Source organism: Sciurus vulgaris (assembly GCF_902686455.1).
Source record: "Sciurus vulgaris genome assembly, chromosome: 5".
Classification (NCBI taxonomy): domain Eukaryota; kingdom Metazoa; phylum Chordata; class Mammalia; order Rodentia; family Sciuridae; genus Sciurus; species Sciurus vulgaris.
This window is the reverse complement of record NC_136465.1, coordinates 92,540,086-92,556,900: the sequence shown is the minus strand read 5'-3', so window position 1 is coordinate 92,556,900 and position 16,815 is coordinate 92,540,086.

Below are 16,815 nucleotides of genomic sequence, written 5' to 3'. Positions count from 1 at the left end.
TTCCTATATACCTAGATAAATTTTATCTACAGTTAAGTTCTTATATACTTAGCTATAGTCAGTTAACATAACCGAAAAGAAACACCCAAAGAAAGATACCAATGAGATCAGGCAAGGTCTTCAGTAAACTCTGAAGGGTGTGATAGAAATCAGTCCCCTGTGCTCTTTCATCCTAAGAATCCTTAAGAAAAGATGAAAGAATTTAAAGAGCAGGCATTGCAGTGGGTCTGGCTATTCCAAGGAACACAGTGGTGGAAGGATGTGTCTCAAGGAGACAACTGTTAGGAGGGTAAGGGGAAATTATAAAAGAACTTACTGGGCGTGTGTTTATAGGAGGCTAGGTAGCTTACTTAATGCTCCCAACAATGAGGCAGGCTAGATGTCATTTTTATCCCCATTTTATAGATAGACGCCCCCTGAAGTCCAGCTGAGTTCTTTTTATTCAGCAGGCACTTTCTGTACCCCTCCTAAATGCCAGTGGCTGTGCTAGTTCAGCATCTTTTCCCCCAACCACTCAGTAGGGCCGGATCTGAACCCTCATCTGTCTGGCAAATAGACTGATCTTTTCACAACACAGTTTTCCTTTTGCAGTCCAATTGGTTGTAGCTTTACAGCAACATTTCCTCGAATCCATTGTACTAAACTCATGGTAACTTCCTGGGACATTGTGTTGCTGTAGTATTCTCAGATTTACAGGGTTCAGAGAGCATCTGACCTCAAACTCCCAGCATCTTTTTTAACATGTCTTCCGAAGACGCACACAATCTAATCCAGTTGTGAGTCAGTTCTCTACGTGGTAGAAGGCACCTGCAGAGGCTTTCTGCCAAGGAGGTTTAATTCTTAACACTTCGTTATGTTGTCACTGGGATTTTAATATGTCCTGAGTTTTGACAGAGTGATTGTAAAATGCATGTCAGTTATTTTTGTGACAACATAGGTTCAGTGGATGCCTGAATAAACTTTGCATGCCTTTATGCTATACTAACCCCAACTCTCCCTTTCATGGTTCCCTGTGGCCTACTTCAGGGTGATTAATAAGAAAAATGTCTTCCCTTCTCATACCTTTCACATGTTTTCTTGCTCAAATGGGGCTGCCATGGCTGATGGCCACCAGCTTCAACGTTACTTTATTTTCTCAAAGATAGTTGAGGAAAGTCTAGGAACAATGTCACCATGCCCACCACTGTATGCTCAGTAGCCAACATAGCCAAGACATGTGCAAGCTGTACTACAAAAAATGTTTTAAAAGCAACCTCCCAGAGAGTGACACCCTTATGATGTCCCCATGTACTTTGCCTCAGACATTCTTTTACCCTAGAATTAATCTCCAGCCCCAGTGCTTCAAAAACTCCGTATGTTGTCATCACTGCTTCACATTTTACTGTGAAAATTACTTATTTCCAAGTATGCACCTTTAAGTTTTCATTTTTCTGTGGAGTGATTTGACAAAAAAATTCAATAATAGAAGTAAGATCTAATAGCTGAGTTATTGTTGAATATTTTCAAATATTTATCCCCTGCTTCAGCTTATGCCAAAGGTATGACTAAGTTGAGAACAGAAGGGACCATGAAATGACATGGAAGTCAAGAAGACTGAGCTTGATTAGAGAGAAATGAGAAGTGAGGAGGTAGAAAGAGCCAGGAAATCAAGGCTTAGAGAGTAACTTGCTCAGAGTTTAAATCCAATTCAAGATTTAAACCAGGGGCTGAGGTTGCAGCTCAGTGGTAGAGCACTTGTCTATCACATGTGAGGCACTGTGTTTGATCCTCAGCACTACATAGAAATAAATAGCCAGACACGGTGGCACACACCAGTAATTCCAGTGGTTCAGGAGGTTGAGGCAGGAGAATCATGAGTTCAAATCCAACCTCAGCAAAAAGCGAGGCACTAAGCAACTCAGTGAGACCCTGTCTCTAAATAAAGTACAAAATAGGGTTGGAGATGTGGCTCAGCGGTTGAGTGCCCCTGAGTTCAATCCCTGGTCCCCAAAAAATAATAAATAAATAAATAAATAGATAAATAAATGCCTTGTGTCTATCTACAACTTAAAAAAAAAATCTGAACTCAGGACATCTGATTTCAATAGATTCACAGATTTATCTCTGTGAGAGGGAGAAAGGTAAAGTTGACACCTTGTCATCTCTGCCTCTTTTATGAGTAATCAGTGCTCAAAAGCATCTTGAAGCCAGTAAACTGTGAGTGTTTTCTGATGCAGAGAAGGACTGTAAGGCTAGCACCATAGGGCACATAGTGTTCCAGGAAAGGTGGTGTGTGGGAGATACTTTGAGAAAGTATCTGCTAAACTACATCGTTATTTATCTACTTATGTATACGCCTCTATACTTCATAAAGCTTACTATACATGCACCCATTCGATTTCCACAGGAACTCAGTCAGTTAAAAAATAGTTCTGCAATGTCAAGAAGACATATACCTGAATGGCAATTCACAAGGAAGACAGAACAAGGATTATAGTTACAAGTGAATCATTTGAAATATTAAATAGATTTTGTTTTGTTTTCAGTCAGCAAATCTGGTTTGACTTCTGTCTTCATATGTATGAATGTTTGAAATCTCTGTGTACTACAGCATGCCTTCATCCACCCACCCATCCACTACCCATCCATCCATCCATCTATCCATTCTCTGCCCACCCAACCATCCACTCTCCACCCATGCATCAGAAATATGTTGGTTCTTGAGAAACTTACATATGTTGAGATGAAAAAGTCACAAAACTGCATAAGGGCAGCGTTTGTTATGATAATTCTCCAGAAGCCTGTTGTGCCCTACAGTTCCATGGTCCATAATATTAAAATTTGCTTGTTGGAAGAAGTGTTCTAGGATCCAAAGGAGGAATTGGCAAATCATTCAGAATATGGTAAAATGGCATCAGAGAGTTTTTTCCAGACTGGGCTGATGGATTTGAAAGTCCATGGATAGCAACATTGAAGAAGGAGGGCTGCAAAAAATGGGAGGAGATTCTTCAGGCAGAAGGAGTGACACAAATAGAAGTGTGAAGGGATGAGACAAGCGTGGTGTGCTTGTGCAGTTGCGGTTAGGGTGCCTGAGCCCAGGTTAGAGACAGAGGGTGAAAGTGAAAAGTGAGTTTGGATAGGTATTATCACACACAAGAATTATTTCAGCGAAACATCAGACAAACCCAGAGATTCATGCTATTATTGCTTCCATTTTACACATGGGGAAACTGCAGCATTAAGCTTTTGAATAAATTTGCCTTAGATCACAAAGATAGTGTCTGAATTGAGATTTGAACCCAGGCAAACTGGCTCCAGAACCCTCTATCTCAAACACCACATTGATGGCTGATTATGCAATTCTACATAGTTTTTGGGCTTTTATCTACAGGAAATGCAGATCTGGTGAAACTTCATTTGCCTTCACTTCCAAAGGATCTCTTGGCTCCTTGGATAGCATTCAGGTGCTCCCGGGATAGAATCAGGTATCTATGAGCTTGGATGGAAAAATTTTGAATCTTTATTTATTCAAATATCTAACTGTACTGTAGTGTTTCCTGAAATTATGAATTTAGGCAACAAATGTCAGTAGTAGTCCTAGCACCTGTGACTGAGACATTTTCACATCACATCAAATTTGTTTCAGGTATTTTGAAATAGCATTACATTCATTGTGACTCAGAATTATAGCAGTTGTTAGACCTGCTGCTTTCAAGAGGCAAAGATATATTATGATATCACAAGTTTGATTTTTTAATCTTGATAACTATCTTTCATTATAATTCATTTCTTTTATAATGCCCTACATTTAGAATCATTATAAGGAGAAGAGATCTATGGGCTTCTCCAGACAGGCAAAAAAAAAAAAAAAATCAAGATATAAACATGCAGAGTAAGTTTAAACCCCTGATCTAGTGCAGATTCCCAAATATACAAACCCCCTTGCTTGCATTCCCTGGGGGCAACTGTACAGAATTAGTTTTTCCAGTGGTTGGGGAATTCACTGTCTAATAATTAAATACTTTAATGTTTTCAAAAAAGTCCTTCTTATACTGGGAGTTAATAACCCTCATACACTTTCCTCCATCTCCATTTTAGATCTGTCCTTCCCTCTTGAATTACACTCCTCTTAAAAAAATGTGAACAATTCCTGTCTGTTTTCTTTGAAATCAATTTGCCCAAAGCCCAGGGTATCTTTCTGACTCTTGCTAGATTTCCCACCCCTCACTCTTACGTATACAGGGGCAACCATCTCACAAGTTTCCTGTCTCTGACACTTCGTCATCTAGTTCTTCTCTGAAATTCATCACTAAGTTGAGTCACAGTTCCCCTTATTGATTCCCAGCCATCTGAGAGATGAAACTATTAGTAAAGCAAGCTGAGAATTTACCTGACACATCCTTTTAGCAGACTGAAACCTTCACCAGGGGTCTAGATAAAGCCCCAGCCCTTCCCCTACTGCTCCTGGGTTCTTTTTCTGTGCCAGTATTATTGGCTGCATTCAGAAGAGACCATGCCTCTCCTCTCTTTGTCCATTTAGTGTAAAGCCTGCTTCCATGACAATATCAATTCTGTTTTTCTCTCCTTTGATCATTACCGGAATGGTCACTGGGTTTCTGCACTTTGCTTCATGAATTTTCATACAGGTGCGTGCCTTCCTGACAAGTTAGATCTATTTCTTTTGAAAAAGTTTATCTTTCCACTACCATCTTCCAGTTGGCAACCATCTCTTTCTTCCCAGCAACTTACAGTGATTTCTGTTTTCCTTGGCTGTCACTGTAAATTTGCAGCAAGGAAAGAATTTACAATTCCTGGGGACTATCTGTGCTGCCTTGGGTGTAGCCACAGAGTTAGGAAGGACTTCTGTGGCACTGCTCAAAGGAAACTTGGCAACAGAAACCCACTTCCCATCACCTTACCACAGCTGCGAATGCCATTGTCAGGCAATTTATACTGAACTTTTAAAAAGTGTTTCAAGACAGAAAACTAGTGGGAGTTGGTACAGGCAGTACCGTTTTTACACTTCTCATTTGTTCTTTGGTGTCAGAGATATAAGTTCACTCAGAAAAAAAAAAAATGTTAAGATCCAAATGCCGAAAGAACAGCTCTCTTAGTTATTTTTTGACTACAGAGGACTAGACTATTATATAAAAGGAATTCATCAATTCCACTTTAAAGTCTGGGTTCAAACCTTTCAGGCAAATGACAGAAAAATAAAAGGTGAAAATGCAAAGTACCCAGTTCTGGAGTTCCTAATCTTAAGCATATATACTTTTTTTGTAGTATTAATAGTATCATAGTAGTTTTGAAGTTTTATATATAGAGAGAACAAATCCATTCATAATATGATCTCTTTGGCCTATGCAATTTTTTTTACAAAGAGAATGAGACAAAACCAGTACAACTTTTAGAAGACAGGGGTCCAAAGCAATAAGGGTTTCTATGACTGAGAATGCCCACATGGCTGGGATATTTGGGCTTGGAAGATCAGTGAATGCCTCCTGTCACTACTGGATAGAAGTGTGTGATAGTCTCTTTGAAAGGTAGTAGGAATTAGAAGCCCAGTCAAAATCATACAATGTGTGTTGAATATTTCCTCTGATGCAGTAAAAGATATCCACACTTAAATTTAAAGATTGAGGGGTCTTCAATATCTTTGTGTCCAACATGAGTACTCAAAGGAAGAGACCCAGTGGGCCAGAGATCTAAATGGTTACTGAGAGAGGCAAGGGCATAGGACCCTGACTGCATTCCCTGCTGAAACCTGTTGCCTTGAAGAAGCTGCTAATCTGGACACTACCCGTCATATTCTTCCTCTCCTTCAGCTTCCACAGCACCATTCCTTCTAAATGTTCCTCTTGCTATCTGACCATCCTCTCTAGGTTTCAGATCATCATTTCTTCACCCATCTGCCTTGTTTCTTAACCATTCACAATTTCCACTTCTGGTTTTCTAACCATTTCTGTTGACCTGTTCTCCTGGACAGGCATGTCTGTGGTCACTACTTAGGCTATTTCCATGGGAGAAGAGAAGAGCAGGGAACAGCCTGGGAACAGCAGGAAGGTTCACTAAGGGTGGGAAATACCCATCAGATTTGGCAGGAAGGGAGTTATTTATCGCCAAATTTTATGAAAATGGTGGATTAGAGAGTCTAGAGATAAGAAGAATGGTAGATGGAGACAACAGAACTCAGACTACTTTTAATTTAGAGAAATTTGGAAGAAAGCAGTATGGTAGTCAACTAAAATAAGATTTTACTTTTATTTTTAGGATGGGGAGGTATTTTAGTCTATTGATCAGTTGAATATAAGAGCAGGTTATGAGGAAAGCTAAGGATGAGAGGGTGGGAGAAATAATGGAATGAAATTGCAGAGGAGTTATGGGGGTTCAGGATTAAGAGAACAGATGGAGAGATGGACCTGGGGCACCTCATCCTCTGAGGTTGAAGAAATAAGACAAAGATTGTAAGTATGTTTATACATGGGGGGGACAGTTGGGACAATTTATGACCAATTATTTCTGTTTTATAAATATAAATAATGAGGCAAGATTTCCTGCTGAGAATAAGAGAAGTCTCACAAATATAATCCTCAATATTTGAAATAAAAGGGACTGATTTGAAGCAAAGAGACCATAACTAAGAATATGTAAAGGATTCATACGTGGCACTGAGCAACCAGCTGAAGCTGGGAAGAAAAAAATTTGTAGTTTGCTTGCATTTGCTCAGTGGTCTGTTTCTCCAGTGGTGCTTATTTGGCCAGGTAAAGGAGAATAAAGTTTAAATTGTTGATCCACATTTTTTTTTTTTTTTTTTTGAGAAGAATACGGTGCAAGGAAAGTGCACTAAAAGGGACAGAAACTTAAAGGATCAATCACACATCAAAGAGTAAAAAGTACTAGAGGACTTGAAAGCAGTTGCATACAATGGAATGCACACATTTCAGCACCTCTTTTATAGTTTTGATGAGCTTTACCAAATATTTACACTAATGTAATCTTCAACACAATCAAATCATAAAATGATTTTATCACTATAAAAAGTTGGGGGGGTTGGTTTTTTTTCATGTTTTCCTACATGTTTATTACTGATATTACTCTTTCCTTCCTTCCTTCCTTTCTCCTTCCTCCTTTCCTTCCTTCCTTCCTTCCTTCTTTCCTTCCTTCCTTCCTTCCTTCCTTCCTTTCTTCCCTCCTTCCTTCCTTCCTTCCTTCCTTCCTCTCTCTCTCTCTCTCTCTCTCTCTCTCTCTCTCTCTCTCTCTCTCGCGCGCGCGCGCGCGCGCGCGCGCGCTCTTTTTCTCTCTCTCTTCTCTCTTTCTATTTTGTATCAGTATTGAACCCAGGGATGCTTAACCATGGAACATCTCCAGCCGTTTTTTATTTTTGAGACAGGGTCTCTCTAAGTTGTTTAGGGCTTTGCTAAGTTGCTGAGGCTGGCTTTGAACTTGCACCTTCCCTCAGCCTCTGGTGTTTCTGGGAGTACAGGTGTGTACCACCATGCTTGGTGTTGATAGTATTCTTCATTCCTCTGTGTAGGTAAGTTTCTTTCACTTAAAGAACTACCTTTAACATTTCTTGTAGTACAGGTATATTGATGTTGAATTCTTTCAGGTTTTCCTTTCCTAAAAAGCTTCCATATTGCCTTCATTCTTTGAAGAATATTTTCACTGGATATAGAATTCTGGGAGGGAAGTGTTTTGGTTGTGTTTTTCTTTTCCCTTCAACTCCTTTAACATATTTTATATTGTCTTTTGACTTGCGAGTACTACCAAGAAATCCATGGTTGATCTTTATTCATTTATTCAAAATCCCTTTAGATTAGAAGGTACAAATAGTTGCTCTTATTCTTTAGCAGGCTTTGAAGAATTTTTATTCCTGGATTTCAGCTATTTGATTTTGAGTGCTATAGTGTGTTTTCTTGGGCATTTAAAATGCCTCGGGCTTTTTAAACTCCCCAAATTTGTAGGTTCATAGTTTTCACCAAACTGGAAAATGTTAGGCTATTCTTTCTTCAAGTACTTTCCTGCCCACCATTCCTAAACATACACACATGTCCTGTGAGATGTTAGATTATATACCACCAGTCAGTGAGGTATCTGTTCTTTTTTTTTCCAGACTTAGTTCTATTTTGAAAAATTTTAGGTGATATATCTTTAAGTTTCCTGATTTCTTTTTCTGAACTGTTCAATATCCTGTTAAGTTTTCCTGGCAAACTTCTCATTTTATAGACTGCAGTTTTCATCTTGAAATGTTTTATTTGATTCTTTTGATATCACTCACTTCTTTATATTTATGTTTTACCTTTGATAATTTAACAAATAATTATCTTTGTTAATTTCATCATGTTGGCTGCTCTGCCAGTGTTTCTATTTTAATGTTTTCCTGGATATGGGGCCACATTTTCCTGTTTCTTCATACAGCTATACTTTTCTACTGGGTGATGAATATTTTGAGTTTCACATTGTTGAGTTTTGGGATTTTATTTCTTCCTTTAAAGAATGTTGGGCTTTGTTCTGTCAGGCATTTAAGTTTCTTACAGATCAGCTTGATCCTTTCAAGTTTTAATCTTTCTCTACATGGTTGGAGAGTTGCCTGCTCTCCAAGGCTAGAATTCTCCTCATACCCAGGCATGAGCCTTCTGAGGTCTCTAAAAATCTTGGCTTTCAACCCTGTTTGAGCTCCAAGAATTGTTCAGTTCATAGGCCCTGTATTCTTGCTCTCCTGGCCTTGTGGAGTTTCACTCCAAACATCCATGGCTTGTATTTGGCAAGAGACTCAAGAAGGCCCCCTGCAGATTTCTGGGACTGTTTCTCTGTTTACTCCCTTCTACTCTCTGATTCTCTGATTCACAAATATCAGTTGGCTGACTTCCGTGAACTCCACTGTCTGTCTTCTTGACTCAGCAAGGCCATTGGATCTGCTGGGGTCACCTTCCATGCATCATTGTCCAGAACGTGTCTCTAGGCAGAGAGCTGAGGCAGTCACTGGGCTTATCTTGTCTGTTCCCCTCTCTCTAGGATCACATTCGTGGCCTACCTGATGTCCAGTGACTGAAAAAAGATCATTTCATGATTTTGCCTATAATTTTTCATCATGGGAGTAGATCCATCCCATGACTAGCAAAATAAGTCTCATTATGTGACTTTTTTTTAGGAACCATTTCCACACAGCTCTTTCAACATGATAAAAAATTCAATCATCAAAATTGTAGATTATTGACATTATTTTAAAATTGCCAAGGAGAATTTTAAAAGTGCCAACAAGCATCCTTTCCTCATCCAGAACCTCCTCCTATCACAATCCCTTACTCTTGAAAAGTAGGATGCCAGTGACTTGAAAAATAGTATGGAGATTAGAGACAGCATGAACACTGGAGTGGGAACGAAGCACATCTGGCTGATAAATCAAATTTAGCAAAAATTAGTTATTTTCCAGTTTTGCTTACTTAAGAAAGGGTTATAATTCACTCCAAGCATTTTTTTTAATTGAGAAGATATGGTTAACATGCCATAAGCCCTGGGTTTGAGCCCCAGAATTGCAAAAAAAAAAAAAAAAAAAGGGAGAGACAGACATTAGCATATCGCAATTTTTACCTTTTTAGTATATACAATTAAGTGGTTTTTTTAGTATGTTCACAGAGTTGTGCCACCATCACCACTCTCTGATCACAGGCAATCTTCCTCACCCCCCCAAAATAAAACACCATACCTATTATAGTCAAGGTTTATTTTTCCTTCCTCTCCCAGTCTACTTTCTGTCTCTATGGATTTGCCTGTTGACTTCTCAGATGAATAGAATCAAGCAGTACATGAACTTTTATGCCTGGCTTATTTCACTTAGCATGTTTTCAAGGTTCATCTATATTGTAACATGAACTGGTACTTCACTCCATTTTATGATTAAGAAATATTCAGTTTTTCAGATATACAAGATTTTGCTTATTCATTTCTCAATTAATTTGGGTCATTTCCACCTTTTCGTTAATTAGGAGTAATGCCACTATCAGCATTCCCGCACAAGTTTCTGTATGTACGTTTTTTCATTTCTCTTGGGTAGGTGCTTACTTAGAAGTGGAATTGCTGAGTTATTTGGTAACTCTTAACTTTTTGAGGAACTGCCAAACTGTTTTTCAAACTGGAAACATCATTGTACATTCCCACCAGCAATATATGAGAGTTCCAGTTTCTCCACACCGTTGACAACACTTGGCATTGTCTTTCTGTTTATAACTGTCTTACTGGGAATTAAGTGGTATCTCACTGAGGATTTTATTTGCATTTAATTAATGACTAATGATTTAGAGCATCTTTTCATTGGTCATTTGTGTCATTTCTTCTTTGAAGAAATTTTCACTAAAATCCTTTATTCCTTTTTTAATTGGGTTGTCTTTTTATTGTTGAGTTGTAAAAGTATTCTATATTCCTTATAAGATATATGGTTTGTAAATAGTTTCTTCCACTCTCCGGTTTGACTTTCTATTTACTTGATGGTATCCTTTGAAGCACAAATGTTTTAATTTTGATGAAGTCCAAATTATCTTTTTGCTTTCCTTGCCTGTGATTTTTGTGTCATATATGAAAAGCCATTGTCTAAACCAAGGTCAAGAAGATTTATGCCTATGTTTTCTTTTAAGAGTTGTATCCTTTTAGCTCCTAAATTTAATTCTTTGATCCATTCTAAGTTCATAAGAGGTATGAGGTTTTTTGAAAGCATTTTGATTGATCTGCATTGCTACATGCATTTGAATGGTCTTAGCCTTCATTACTTTGATTTCTCTCACACAATTATGAAAGTTGCATTATATTACTTTCAGTTAAATTATTTTTATTTAATACTAATAATCTCTTTGTTCTCTATTTTAAAATATAGAGGACAGACAACTTTGTATTTTTTTAATACTTTTTTTAAGTTGTAGATGGACACAATACTTTTATTCATTTTGGAATGTGTATACCAAATAGTGAGTCTGACCTTAATATGTTTCTTAATCTCAGGCAAAATGTTCAATTAAATTTCAGATGGCTCTTTTAGCACTCTATTGGAAAACAGATATGTTTACAACTCAGGTCTAGATGACAGACATATTTTTTCTGGACAGAAAGGCTATTGGAATATCCTTAAGAATTAAGTAACAAAAATGGAAACCCCAAACCTCCTTTAATCAGGATAGCTATTAAGAATGAACATGGATATTAGCATCTCTTATAAATGGTATTTGGAGATTTTTAAAAAGCAAATTATGTGAGGTTTCCTGTTTTACCATAACTGCATCAGAATGACTTTTTGCAAATATCCTCCTTTAGCAATGAGACTTCCTTCAGATCTTTTTTGTGAAGATCATTTAAAATGACTTTATTTTATTCTACCAATTGAATGGACAGCATCTTTGTTATGTTTTCCTTTTGTTTTAAAATGCTATCCTTTGAATGGTTTCTAAATCATTCTATATGAATATGACTAATATTTGGGCTAGCTCTTTACCAGTCTATTAACTAGAACTGCAAAAAAAAATTTCTCTCTCTCTCTCTCTCTCTTTCTTTTCTCATGGTTAATTTGTAATGCTCTTTGTAATAAGTAAGTATTACAAACCCAAGGTTATTCAGTTGTATTGAAAGAGCTGTTGATACAATGTTATTTCTCTAAATGTAAGTTTCTATTTAGTTTCATATAAGTCATTTATATTCTTATTTTCCAAAGTGAGTGAACCAAATGGAAAAATTCTATTAAAAATGGGTCTTTTATATTAAAAGGATAAAAACATGATTTGAGTATTTGGCAAAAGGATACAGAGATATTGTTTATCTGGATAAGGCAGCAATTGGTGAATGTAAAACAATGAGTGTTTTTGAAAATTTCACCAACATACCATTCAGTGTTCTCACATGCTTTCCAACGGGCTCTCCTGTGACACTGGTCTTCAAGCTGGTTCTTGGTTCACAAGGCAAAGCATAGGTGCCGAGACAGATTGCTATATGAAACTGTTCCAATAGAAAAAGAGCAATGCAAATGCTTAATTATGTAGAGGAAAGAGGAAAGAAAGACTTAAGTTCTCAACTTAAAATATGCAGGACATTTGCTTATTTGCTTTGTCAATATTAGAGAATTTCTTGTTACAGGATATTAGTTGAGGTTGAGAGGCCTTAAAAGACCTAAGTAAGATATTAAAAACAGTTAACATTTAAGAATCATTAAGAATTCTTTTCCTTATTTTTCAAACCATATGCTAATCATCAGTTGGAATCAGGTATTTCCTCTCATGGAGTACTATTCCATAGTTAAGTAAAAGATAGAATTTCCTTTGAAGTATATGATCACTGCTTGTTATAGGGGAACTGACAAGGAAGGGCATTCATTATTTTTTTGCTATATAAAAACTTGATTTAATGGCTCATAAGGATGATATTTGTTTAAAGCTATTGTATTGAATATAATATTTCCCTAGACTGTATTTTCATTCACTCTTAGTGGGTTACCCATTGTTTTACTTAAGAACTCATTTATTTAACTCAAATGTCCTCATTCACTCAATATATTTGTTCACTAAGGATTTACCAAGTAGTAAAGTAACCAGGCACTGAGGTCCATGTTATTCTCTGGGAGAAAGATCAGTGGATTATTTTTGGGTTTAATAAGCAAATGGGGTGGGCATACAATGGACCACTGTATTCAAAACACAGAATCATGTGAGCTTCTCGAGGCAGGAACTAAACTGCACTTATCTTTTTATCTCCAGTTATATTAGAGTCACTCAATCACATTTCTGTTGAACTGGATTGAATAGAATCTGAGAGTGTTTAAGTTGGAAATGTGTGCCAGAGATCATCTAGTCCAGCGACTAGCCTAAGGTTTAATGAGTGCCCCAGACTTGCCAAATGGGAGAATGATAAGTAGATTGCAACTACAGTAGCAATTTGTTTATTGGGCTTCTGCATAAGGTTTTATTTTTAAAATAGGTATCTACTGCTAAAAATATATATTAGAAAATCCATAATTCAATTGCCTCATTTTTCTAATTTGTTATTTTCTAAATGAGGCAAATCTATTTTTTCAGCAATCTACATCAGTTATACATTACTTAATCTTTCTAAACAACAGATAGAGTTCAGATCATTCCTGTGCCCTTAATTCCTTTAATTCTTCTTCTTATTCTTTTTTGTTGTTGTTTTAAAAGAAGGGGGAGGGTAAGTGTAACAGCCTAAAAATAATTTTCTCAAAAATGACGGAGCAATAAAGTACAAAAGCCTTTGAAGATCTCTAGCAAGCTATGTCAGTGTCTGTAATGTGAAACCGCTTGAGGTCTCTTCAATGCTGTGTGCCCTCACACTGTGAATGAATTCATTAAAACAATGCAGAATTCATCTGGGGCAGGAAAATAAGGAAACTAATTTTTAAATGACTAAGGACTAAGGATAAGATCCTCTCTTAATTTCTCTGGCTTAACAGAGAACACATGTATATGCCTTCAGCTCATCTTTATCATTAAAAACAAGTTAGAATGGAGAACATGCACAACCTTATCAAGGCCTGCCAATTAAAAATCAACCCAAGAAAGATGTTTGGGAGATTACTGAGACTGTCAGCTCCCACCATAGGTGGAAGATCCAGAGAGAAAAGCATCAGTTAATGTTGAGATCTTTGTTATAAAGTAAAGCAAAGCTGCTTTCTGTAGGTAACTTGGTGTAGAAATCTATGGAGAGTACTTCCAGATGATCAGTCTGATTATGTGTCAGGAACTTAAACTTAGGTATTGTAGGCTTAAGCCAACAAAACTTACTCAGAAATCGGAGGGCTGTGAAATGACAACACTGTCATGCGAAGTGTATCTTTCCCTTTCTCAGCCAGAAATGATAGAAATCACTAGCCTAAGCATTTATGCTACAACTGGGATTGTGGATTTTTTTTTTTTTTTATCTTCGGAAAAGGGAATGCAACTCTCTGATGAACTTTTGTTTTCAGTTTTCTAAAGTGTTTCATACTGCTGAAAATTTCAAAGGCACAGTTGAGAAAAAATATTACTTACAAATTCTTTGAGTTCACATCTCTATCAGAAATGTAGATGAAATAAATTTCTAAGAAGTCAGCTGAAACCACATGACCAATGAAGAACATTATACATAAGCAAAGGAATGAAAGCAGTCCTCATGTTAACTTGTGCAGGGATGGCCCAACCATGTCATTTTAGCATTAAAAAGTCAGGATGCTGAAGCAGCCCAAAAAAGCATCAGAAGTCTTCCATGGACATCAGGTAAATGGCTGCAGACGTGACCAGGAAGGAGGAAGCAGGCAGTGAGGGGAATATCTGCAAGTTGCAAAAGTAGGGCTGTGAAGAGTTGTGAGTCAGGATGGGGATGGGTGGAGAGTGAAGAGTGGATGCATATCCAAGACCGAGTTGACAAAGCATTTACTGAGATGGAATTGAGTAACATAGTAACAGGTAACAGGAGACAGGTGACATAGCTTTTATTACATTTCATCACGTCAAAGAAAAATGATATGAGTGAACTACATTTATAATCACAAAGAACTGACCACCAGTACAAGGTATTTATTTGTGGAGTGTCTAAAATGTATATTATACATGTCTTGTTGTTTTTCTCCTTAAATACATTGTAATTCTACTTTTTTTGTTTTTGGTGCCAGGGATTTAACCCAAGGGTGCTTAATTACTGAGCAACATCCCAGCCCTTTTTATTTTTTATTTAGAGACGGTCTTACTAAGTTGCTTAGGAATTCACTAAGTTGCTTAGGCCGGCTTTGAGCTTGCAATCCTCCTGCCTCAGCCTCCCAAGCTGTTGTAATATAGGCATGTGCCACCATACCCAGCTCAAGTTTTATTTATTGCATACATTTATTTATTGCATAATTGTCCCCAAAGGACAATTTATTCACCTTTGGTTCCCAAGACATAATCTTCAAATGTTTCATTAAGATTGTTTGATTTTATTTTGTATGCTTTTCTCTGATAATCATTTTAGAAAGATAAATTTCTATTTTTTGTCAAAATCAAATATTTGTATACTTTCAAAAGTCACATACACTTACAATAAAGCTTAAAACAAACTCTTTCAACGGAGGATTAATCTCCCTTTTTTCCAGCACTGTGCTTGTTTGCCTTCGACCTTCTGTTACACACGTCCGTGCACATACATTCACACAAGTTTCCCTGCGATGAGAATGGTCGTTTTCCCCAGACGAATGGTGGACTTGCCTTTGGAGCTGTGAGTGGTGTTCTGTTAAGCCACTAGAACACGTGCCTCGTTTCTGCAAGAGTTCTCATGATATGTGGCACTGGCCCAAGCGCATTCCAAAGTCAATTTTAGCAGAATATAAAGCTCACAAACCTGGACTTAAACTGAGTCTCTGGCTTTTCTGAGAGAAATCGTAGATACTATTTGTTAATTTGGATAGTGTTATTGTTATTCAGAGTTCATCCATCTAATTTGAGTCACATCTGTGACTGCTTAGCTGAACTGGGAGCCTCAGCATTAAGCTCTATCTTCATTTGCTCAGGGGACACATGGTGTGTGTAGGAGCCATCATGCTTTGTTTTTACAAATCAAACTCTTAATTAATTACTGAACATACTGCAATTCACTAATCAAGCTGTATTTTTTGAGACATTTCTGACTGATAAATATCTAGTCATCTGGCTTTGCAACACATCCTCTTGTCCTTGCTTTAGACAAAAATGGTGAGAGTCATCGGAAATGTTTCTTTTTATGTGTGATTTGTTCATCATCATGCATGAGCTTGAAAGAAAACAATTTCCTGTTGAACTGTCTGTATTTCTCTGGCCCACATTGAGAGGTAGTGTTTTCAACTCAGAGGAGATACAGAATGCAAAATCATGAAGACTTGGGATCAAATTCTGGTTTTTCCATTTCTAGTTGATGGAAGTTTAAACCTAAGCTTCCTATTTGTACAATTTGTTTTGAATTAAATGAGAAAAACCTTAAAGTATCTAGTACTATGCTTGGCATCTACTAGTAGTGACATTTCTAATTATTCATTTATTTGTGCCAACAAATACTTACAGAGTTCCTACAATTTCTTAGACAAATGGACATGGAGGAAACGATGGTGGGAAAGACAGACATAGCACTTCTTCTCCTGAGACTTACTTTCAGTGTGGGAATGGGGGTATTCACAATTAACTACAAAAAAGTAATATATTTGCATTACATTATAGACATTCTCTGTTTTGTTTCATAGACAATTGTATACTCATTTCATTTCCCATATAGATGATAAGTTTTGAGGGTAATATCTTATACCCTCTTCCATCACTATCACTATTGCACATAATAGGAAACATTATCTGTTGAATAAATAAATGAACATTTGTAAGAAAATTTCTATCCTGTTTATAATTTAGAATGGCTTATTGCTTTGTAGGATATTTTAATAAGCATATCAATTGCAAAATTTAAAAGAGTTTTTAAGATTCTTGAAGAGACAGTATTGTACAAAGGTTAAGAACACTGAGCACCCTGCACCCAGATTTCCTGGGTTCAACTTGGCAGTTACTGTGTGAATTGACCACTCTGTGTCTCAGTTCCCCATGAGGAAAATGTAAATAATAAATACTTGTGTAACACAGTTCTCTTGCAAATTCAAAGACATTTCCTGAAGAGTATTAGGAACCCTGTCTAGAACTTGGCAAGTGCCTAATAAATATAAGCTGTTTTTCTTGAATAAGGGAGTTGTTTCTCAAATTGGAATCTGTGAACAAATGAGAGTTCTTGAGAATATATTCAGGAGTCTTCTGTTTTGTATAAGAAGTTTAGATTTTGCATTTTTATATTGTTGAAGAAAATTTATGTAATAAAAATAGCTTA